We start from the raw sequence: 10,388 nt of genomic DNA, 5'->3' as shown, positions 1-10,388 counted from the left end.
GAAGCTCTTACATATCGTTGGGCCAGCAAGCGGAGACTTGTCACCTTCGTCTACTGCAAGCTGATGGAGCGTACGAGTGGCCAGTAAAGATGACGGAGCAATATCATATAGGTGACGGTGCGTAGTTCATACGTCTGAATAGGAGTATTTCTATCAAAACGGAACAGGATACGCTGGAGAGAGCAATCATCGGGATGCAAAAGGACTTGTCTATACATTTTGGCGATATCCCCGACAAGGGCTACTGGATAGGTAAGGAAACGTAGAACGATTGAAAGAAGATCTTTTTGTACCACCGGGCCCTCACATAATGCTTCATTCAATGAGAAGCCGGTAGAAGTACGAGCGGAGCCGTCGAATACGACTCTGACCTAAGTAGTCGTGCTTTCTTCCTTTATCACAGGCAGTGATGGAAAGTGGCGAACGCTTCATCTGAACTGGAACAAAAACAAAACCAAACGCTCCCGAGCGTCAGAGCGCTGGCTTACTCGCATCTGTCGACTCCCGAGTAACTGAAGCTAAAAGTGATTCGCGAACGTGTTCGGAGCTGCTCAGAGTCATATTGTGCTTTTGCGAAAAAAGCTGGTTACCCTCCGAGATTTATGGTTTTCAAGGGCTTTTGACTACAAGCGAGTAGTTCACTGTCGATATGATGGTTATACAATAAATTTGTCTGTCAAAACCATAATAAATCACACCTTGCTCGGTGTGCTTGTTGCTACTTCTTTTGACATGTTCTCCCGAACGGACGGGTGCGGGCTTACTCACACCTAGCCAGATCCCGAGTCTGTGATGCGTTTGTTATGCGTTGGTATACACTCGTGAGCTGCTTCGTGATGCGAACTTTTCAAGCACTGATCACAGGATGGTGAGGCAGATAATAGTTATGGGAGCTCTGTCCGTCGTCCGTCTCGACCAGCCGCATGTGGCCGAGGGAGAGGTACTCCTTCATGAAGTTATGGTAGTCTTCTTTCAATTTAAGATCTCGATCCAATCGTCGTTCTAGCTGATCGTAACGTCGAAGAGCACTGCCCTCTGACTCTCCAAGCATTGCATCGAAATCAGGTTTCCGTGGTAGGTGAACAATGTAACGACTCACCCGCATAGAAAAATACAATTTGCCTTAGTTTCCAAACAATAAGCTGCATGTAATTGATATGGTTAAAATATCACAAACTGTTGCATTTATGTCGAACATTTTGACACCTCAAACTCTAAACAATAAATAACGTTTTATCAAAGCCATTGCAATTTACAATTTAGTATTTTGTTCTTATATTGTTGAATGATATGAAGTTAAAAGTCGTGAGAAACAGTAACAACATAAATCTACCTTCTGGGGAATGGTTTTTGTTTCTTTTTGTGCAACACAAACACGAATATTAAACTATACACTACTTTTAAGCAACAGTTTGGCAAACAGTTGAAGCGATACACGCTAGAAAATTTACACCGTGATAAAATTCACAGTATACTTTATAGAAGTTCCATATTTTGAAGAAAAAAAAAATAGATTTCTCCTCACCCTTGATAGCAATACTAAAACAAGCGCTGCTATTTTGTTTTTTTTTCAAAAGATGTAAAATCCTTAAAAAAAACATAAAAATAACTACTGCGTAAAATTTTTATCATACACTATGTTGAATTTTCCATGCGTGTTTGTTTTCACGCTGTCTGAAAAATAGAAAAATAAAAAACGTCGCGAGTTTGTTATTTCTGCTCCTGCTAGTTTATAGTCGTTTTTTCATTGAAATGAAAAACATACCATGTTATTAGAACCGGATCCGGAAGTGCTGGTAAGTAATCTGATCCCAAGTTTGATCCCATGAATCATCATGTAATGTGCATCTGTTTGTTTATCTCCAGAAAACAGCTGCCGTTTTTGCTTCGGTCGGAACGGTGATAAGCGGAAGAACCGGGACGGAATGATGATGATGCCGCGCAGCTCCCGATTTGATGTCCCGAGCTCCTACATTTAAATGCTAGTGATTAAATTATGAATAATAATAGTTTTAGTTCTACAATTCTAGTTGATCATTTTCAATAGCGAATAATAAAACAAGTAGTGCGTGTGGGCTGAACTCATTTCAAACAAAAAATTTGATTATAAAGTGATAACAAGTTATTCGTGATCAATCTTGATTCCATAGGTTTTAATTAAAACTAAGTTTTTCCACACCTATTTACTTGTTTCATTGCCTCTTCTAAGAAATATCCCCGTTCTTTTTTAAATGGTATAAATGTAAAAGAACAGTTCAGCATACGTTTAAAATACCATAAAGCACCATAAGCCAACAATTACACATACATTATTTGATTTCAATAAATATATATGGTTTAACAATTTCTCAACTGTTTGCCCAACATTAGATTTGGCAAAAAATGGATGGTTTACCCACCCTTTGGCAAACCATCCACGACAAATTTTGTTCGAGAAAATCGTCGTTTTTGAATGGTTACATAACTTAAGCGCCTATTCCCCACATTGTTATTTGCCCATTTACTATTTACCGAACTGTAAAAGTCGTTTGCGGTAGTGTCGGTTTATTGTTATTTTGGATGTTACAGGAAACGGGTTAGATATTGTCTTTAGTGGTTATGGATAGTTTGGTAAATTGTACCAGTACGGTTCTGGTTTATTCGGGCATTTCATCCCTAATCGTCGTAGATTGATAGAAAGTCTCACAGTGACGCTCCTCGATGGAGTAATTATCACCGATAGTTAATGCCTCAGTTTTCCAGAATCGCTCCACACTTTCCTCGAGTGTCATCATCGAAACTGCCACAATGCTGTTCTCATCAGACCGTTGTTTGGTGACATCAACTGTACTAGCAGATCCTGTAACCACCCAACCGAATACGCTATCCATCAGAACTGGGAGATTATTGGTCAGTTGAAAGCGTGCTTGGGGAAAACGAGTGAAAATGCTTTGCGCCCAGAACCATGTCGATTTGCTGACTCTTATTGAACGAGGGGTCTGCCAAATGCAAATTTTTCGCAATCTGCCAATCCTTCACTGGAGAGTCCTTAGCTGGAAGATCTGCAGTGACTGTGTCCATCAACAGAAATTCTACGCCGCATTCGAAATTGTCGTTTCTCGATTTTATACGGGCATAGATGGACTCACGAACTCTCTTAGACAAATTGCCGGCCCCTTGGATGGTTATACTCACAGGATCTCTCCGAGGTGTAATCTGCGTGCAAGGCGATCTGTTATAAGGTTCGTTTGAGACGCGCTGTCAAGTAGGGCACGAGCAAGGTGGTCCTGACCGTACGCATCGACTACCTTCACCAATACCGTCAGTAGGAAGACATCCTCACGACAGTCGATTGAGCAATCGGTTCTACAGAGTGATTGGTAGACTGAACCGCTTGAGTCGAGTGGAAGACGAATCTAAGAAGGTCTCGAAGAATCACCGGAATGCAGCAGACTGTGGTGCCGCCTGTTGCAGTGCTTGCAGCTGAAGTTTGACGGGCAATTACGAACGATGTGGTCACCTTTTAAGTAGTTGTGGCATAGACGCTTTGATGAGACGAGTTGCTGTCGTTCCGAATGGGAAAAACGGTTGAATTTGGCACATTTCATTGAAGGATGTTCCTGGTTGCATGCCGGACACTTGCTGTTGGCGTACGATGTGGAAGCATGGGATGAAAGGCGAAAGTGGGAAGGCTTTTTGGCGACTGATGATGGTTTACTAGATTAGATTCCAGAACACGCATTCGACGCTGGAGAAAATCGATCAAGCAGTCGTAGTTGGGATCGTTGCTGGTCGACGCGTGATCCTCCCAAGCTTTTAGTGTCTCATCAGGAAGCTTGGCACAAAGTAAATGCTCCAAAATACTACTCCAATTGTCGGTTGGTTCTCCCAATTGGCCCAAAACCTTAGTGTGGCGCGGAAACTCATCCACCAATGCGTGCAACGAGGCAGCTGTCTCCCTTTTCGTTGACTGAATATCAAAAAGAGCTTGAAGATGACGTTTTTTCAAGAGATAATCATTGGCGTATCTATCGACGAGAGTTTGCCAGGTCAAATTGTAATTTGCAGAACTGATTGCGATTGATTCGATCAACTGTGCCGCCTCACCCTTCAAAGCGGCTTTTAAATAATGGAATTTTTGAATCGCTGGAACGTCAGGATTAGAGTGAATCAATGCCAAGAATGTGTCGTGGAACCCTAGCCGCTGCATATAGTCCCCATCAAATTCGGGAAGAGAAATCGTTGGGAGCTTCAGACCAGAGAGAGCGGAAACATGCGGAACAGATTCAGGGATGCGAGCGTTTTGATTAAGAACAGAAACTTAAGAGATCAAATCGGCTTTTATTCGGAATAGTGTTTTCCTACCTTCCTCCGTTTCTTCCGTGTCCTCAAGTTGCCCTTGAATTTCCTCTAGAGTCGCCCACATGCTGTTCAGGTACTCCAGACGGATGGGCACCTGCGTCTGGTACCGGTGTTCATCGTAGGATTCCAGGAATGCCTCTGCCCGACCCAGTGCATCGATCATGGTGGTCCTCTTCGAGATCAGCGTGGCTTTGAGCTGCTGAAGCGCCATCATGAACGCTGGCGTCGAAGTGGATTGCAGGTTGAGGGATCTGGCAAACAGAGAGACCACGGTAGACCCGGCAAAAACGGTTTAATCTTCTTGGAATGGTGCTCACCGATTCCAAGGCAAGTGAATACCTTGAATGAATCATCCAACCGGAACGTATCAGGCACCGCTATCCTATGTTGAACGGCGATGCGAGGACAGGAACGAAAATCCAGTAGAAATCCTGGTCACAGCACCAGATTTTATGTTGGCGCTTACCAAAATTCCTACGTTGCTACGATTACCCAAAAACAAATCGGTCGCAGTACGGGGCAGCACAGGTAGGTTGGGGTTCTCTTCCAGGTACCAGCGTATAGCAGCAGCAACAACAACGATCGGGAGCAGCAGCGGACAGCAGACAGGATATATCAGCACCAGCACAATTACTAGTGGAGCATCGAAACACAGGTACGTACTTTTACTCTCACACTGCACTTTATTCTCTAACTTTTTCTGATTTACTACATAGAATTAAACTTTCACTTTCTTCATTTTTACTCCGATCTACCTTATTGAACTGTACAAATCGAACTAACAGCTGACGACGAATATGAGAAACTTTAAATCTACGTTATTTGCTTTCGTGCATCTTCCTGAAATTGTTGCTAATTTAATTGGGCGAAAATCTAACCTAGGCATCACAACTGTTATATTATACGCTATAAATGACGTTCAGATGAAAAGTTGCATGCAAGTGATGTTCATCGAATGTACAATTTGATTAATGTTTCAACAGAGCCCTTTTCAAATGTTTATCTAGAAATATAATTTTCGTTTGAAAATCGTGAGAATTCATCTGATGAAGTTTACCTATTAAAAGCACTCATGGAAAACCTCAATATTATGAGCCACAAGTTTTACACGTTGCACAGAGATGTTAATAATTGGCTTGATATAAACTAGCCGTTCCCAATGCTCATAAATCGATAGCTCAAAATTTGAAAAACCATAAATGCTGTAGCCATTGTTTCTAGAAACCTAGGGGATTCACTCATCATTGATTATTCATAGGGCTGGTTATGCGATCCATGATATATCTCGTAGGTGCAAGCGATGGTATCAGAGGATCAAACACAACTCCAAAATAAAGAAGTCAAGAATTCAACAATAATTATTTCCGTTTATTGTTTACTCCATTCAACCCAGAATGAGACTATGGTAATAATGCAGTTAGGGTCATCATCCGTTTTAATTTAGCAGGATTTTGTTTCCTATCGTCGTGCAATATTTTAATGCATCACAATGAGGATTTTTGTCATTTGAATGCCGTCTGAGTGGAACTCAAAAAAACTATCAAATGAGAGTGTTTGAACGATTGCTGTCACCTTTGAAGATGTTCTCAAAAAGTACAATTTGCAACTGCAGTGCAGACAACAATAATCAATATTAATAGAAAACTTTGGCGCGTACATGTTCGAAACTATGTCTAAAGCAAACCGTTGGCAAATATTTTGCGCACAGTAAAGCTGGGATTTTTTTTATCGTGGACTAGAAACTGAAAGTTACTATGTATATGAGGCTCAAACGTAAAAAGGCGTATGTGAAATTTTGGTCGGTTTTGAGTTGACGAAATTCTACTGTTTCCAAGCGTTCAATTATTTTATATAATCACTTGATTTTTCCATGCCAATAGTTACCACAAGACTAAGAAAGCTTTTCGTCTTTACAGGGCTGGTAGCAACTGAAGAGTGCCTTAAAAATAGAAAATAAGAGACCTCTTGCCAGAATAAAAGAAACCAAAAATAGACCTAAAAGGAACCGAAAAGAGGCCGAATATTGACCAAACAGAAGTCAAGAAAACAAAACGAAATCTAATAGGAGCCAGTATATTATAGCATCAGAGTAGACGTTTCTCTAAGATCTACAACTTTTTAAAGAGAATTCCTAGTAACATTATGACAAGTATTATTATATGTGGTTGTCATGATTTTCCCTAGGAAGTTCCTCAGCAATTTATTCAGGTATTTGCCCGAACATATTACAACAAAAAGTTCTAAAAGAGTTCATTTAGCAATTATTTCCCAAGAAATACCTCCACAAATAATCCTAGGAAATATGCCGGAGAATTTTTTTTAGGATATCTCAATTCGATCAGGTTTTTTTTCCGAGAAGAGCCACTTAAATAAATTTCTCGAAATATTATTTCAGAAATCATCCGAAATCCTCCGAAAAATCTTTAAAATAAATCAATAAAGCCCTAACTCTTAGAAGATTTTATCCAGTGATTCATCCATCGATTTTTCTGGGACATCCTCCAAGATTACCGGTCAAAATGTCTTCTTAAATTCAATAATAATTCTCCAGAAATTTCTAGGGAATTCCTTTGAAATTGTATTTCAGGATTTATATAAATTTTCAATTAGGGATTTCTCTAACGATACCTTCAGATATTGCTCCAAAGATTTCATCTAATATTTCTACTTAAATTTCTCCAGTAGCATTTTGAGATTTTCTCAAGTAAGACTTGAAACTTTTTTCTATTCAGGAATTCTTCAAGGTATGTATCCAGGGAATTGCCGAGAAAATTTTTCTGAAATAATAATCTGGGACGTGTTTCTAAAGCAAATCCTAGGGTATGCTCTGATAAAACTTGTGTAAATTTCAAAGTCCCTCTTAATGAACAAGGATCTCTGTAATAACTCAAGGACTCTTGAGGAAGTTCTAGAAGAATTCCTAGACAATTTGCTAGGATAATAAAAAATCTATCGATTCCCGGGCTAGTATTACGCAGGATTTTCTAAAGAAATTTTTCGAAAAACATTGGACAGCTATTGAAACCTTAAGCTATTTTTTCAAACACACTTTTAAAAATAATTAAAATTACCTTGGCCGTAATTCACGTTATCACTGAATGACGCATGATGTAATTGATGAAAGGACACAGAAGCGTGTTCTTGAAGCTGTATTGAACGAAAAACGTAATTTCACATGCTACAGGACACGAAAACGATGGCACTGTAATCGACATTTCCCGAATTAGACATTAACGTATTAAAAATTTTACATAATTTTACGTCATTTGGTTCGCTTCTTTTATGTGCATCCAAAAAACGTAAAATCACATGATTTTTTGGGAGTGTGCACTCTAGAATAAACCTTTGTGGATTTTTCGGAATAAATGCTGTACAAATCTTTGAATGATCTAGAGTAATAACTGCCGAATTCGGTTCAAGGATTGGTGAAAAAATATCTGGAGGAAATTCTAGGATAGTTTTAGGAAAAACAAAAACAACAATATAATACCTGAGGAAATTACTGAGAGTAGTAGCTTAAGAGTTCTCAAGAACTTCCCGGAGCAAATCTAGGGATATTCTTCTAAAAATAGTTGGAAGAATTTCTGGGAGAATTGGTAGAGAAATTACTAGAAGAATTTCTGGAGAGATCCCTATAGGAGACCCTGAAAGTATTCTAAATAAAATAACTATGATAACACCTGAAGTTTCTCCTCGGGGAATCAGAAACGATTTTTTTAAGGGCCGCTGGAACCCAGTATAATCTTTAAGCAAGAACCTGTTTCGTTAAAATAGATACATTAGAGACCTTGCATTAAAAATATAGAGTTTTTAGAAACTTTCATTTCAATAGTCAATAGAAATCATGGTTTACCATTTTTTCAAAGAGTTTTTTCATAGGATTTTTGCAAGATTTTTCCCAAATAAGTGATTGATTTTAAGTAGGATTTTTACGGGAGTTCTGACGAATTCTCACTGGATCCAAATGAAAACAAAACTAGGACTTCTTAGAGAAATGCCTAAAGAGATTTATAGTAAATTCTAAGATGATTCCATGATTCGAAGAAATCCAGGCAGCATTTCCTTGTATCTTCTGTTAATCTCCGAAAAGATTTCAGGATATTTTTAATATATTTTTTTTTTTGCAATTTCTCATCGTAATAGGCTGTTTTTCATCACGCCAATCTGTCATGAAACAGCCTACTTTCCTGCACTGAAGTATGCAGTGCGAGAATAGTCATTACGCAACTGAAATCAGTGCTGTAATGATTCATTTTGCTACGTTTTCTCATTACGCAACTGTTTTGAGTTGTATAATGAATCATAACACAACAAATTTTCAGAAATTGTAATATAATGGAGAATGCATTCCGATATAATTTCTGATACCCTATAGTGGTCTTCTTGTGTGTTGTACGAGTTACGTACAACATTTTATGCAATTTCGTAGAAGACCACTTGCATCAGAAATTATATCGGAATGCATTCACCATTATTATACAATTTCTGAAAAATTGTTGTACTATAATTCATTACGCAACTCAAAACAGTTGCGTAATAAGAAAGCGTTGCGTACTGAATCATTACAGCACTGGTTTCAGTTGCGTAATGACTATTCCCGCACTGCATGATCGTTCCATGACAGATTGGCGTGCTGGAAAACAGCCTATTACGATAAGAAATTAATTACCACAAAATTACACTTGGAAAATGAATCTTTGTTGCAGGTAAGTTAAACATCCACCGTAGTGGAATATTTTAAGCTTGATACGGCAAATAACAGCGCTTACAACGAAGTAGAACGAAAACCCCTACATGGACAGATAATAAAAAGCTATTCTGAAAAAATCATACAAATCGGTTGAGTATCCTTGGAAATATTCGATAATTGCGATATGTTTTTTGAAGTTTTCAAGATCTTTATTTGGCCAGCGTGATATCGGAAACCAAAATGCTCATTACTCAAAGACAGCTGCACTAAATTGCTTATTTTTTCACAACATACTCTCATTGATGAATTGTTCCGAAGAGTGAATATCCGAATACGATAAAAATTCTGTAACCTGAGAAATTAACGTGGTTACAGCTACGATATAGATGATCAATGATCAATATCGAAACATATTCTAAAGCTAGATAGATTTTTGAGAACTTGTGAAAAATTGTTGAAAAAATATCGAGAATCAAAAAAGTTATCGCAATTTGAATATTTTTGCTTTAAAAAATGAAGCTGCTAGTAGAGGGGTTAATTATATGCGGAATTTCATGAAATTTCGTGAATTATAGAAGTTGTACAGCAATTGATTAGAATGAAATCCTTCAGTGAAGAAGGATCGTTCGGGAAGTTTTTTTGGAATTAACTTTAGCATTTCCGAAGGAACCTACTGGAGGAAATTCCAAAAGGAATTTTTTGGAGGAACTACCTGAAAGAACATCATGGAGGAACTTTCTGAAGAAACTTAATGGAGGAACAGCCTTGATGAACTACTTGAAGCAATTTCCTGGAGGAACTTACAAAAGGTACTTCCTGGAGGAATTATTTAAGGAAGTGGCCCGGATGATTTTATGGAGCAATTCCTGTAAGAATTTAAGGAGTAATTTGCGGAAATTTTTTTGTAACAACTTCTGAAGGAATTTTCAGAAGAATTCTGTGAGAATTCTTAGCAAATTTTTATCGCGGATGCATGAGTAATTTCTGAATGAAATTTTACGAGGAACTTTTGAAAAATCGTCCAGGGTAAATTCTCGTGGAAACACTTGAAGGATTTTAGGAAAAAAAAAAATGCTGAAGGAATTCCGTAAGAGTTTTCTGGGGAAATTGACTAGGTATTCCTGAAGAAATGCTCGGTATAATTCGTTAAGGAGATCCCAGAGAAAAATCTGTACGAATTGCGGGAAAGATTCCTGAAGGAATTCCTTTAAGAATTCTAGAAGAATTCCTGAAAATTTTTGAGAAATCTCTGAAATAGTCAGTAAAATATTCATTGAAATACTAAAAATAATCTCCAGGAGCAATTTTTTGAGAACGAAAATCGAGAAGTAAACTCTAAGTAATTACCTAAATAAAT

At 38.2% G+C, this 10,388-nt stretch overlaps 1 long non-coding RNA gene across 1 annotated transcript; it reads left to right on the top strand.

Annotated features, from left to right (window-relative positions):
* Positions 1-1,645: 1,645 nt before the first annotated feature.
* LOC110674668 lies at positions 1,646-2,179 on the top strand. Its single transcript, XR_002499082.1, has 2 exons — positions 1,646-1,796; positions 1,867-2,179. It is a non-coding gene; the product is annotated as an uncharacterized LOC110674668 (long non-coding RNA).
* Positions 2,180-10,388: the final 8,209 nt, after the last annotated feature.

The sequence above is a fragment of the Aedes aegypti genome, chromosome 1 (assembly GCF_002204515.2).
Source record: "Aedes aegypti strain LVP_AGWG chromosome 1, AaegL5.0 Primary Assembly, whole genome shotgun sequence".
In the NCBI taxonomy this organism is placed as follows: Eukaryota; Metazoa; Arthropoda; class Insecta; order Diptera; family Culicidae; genus Aedes; species Aedes aegypti.
This window is presented reverse-complemented; position numbering and strand designations above follow the sequence as displayed.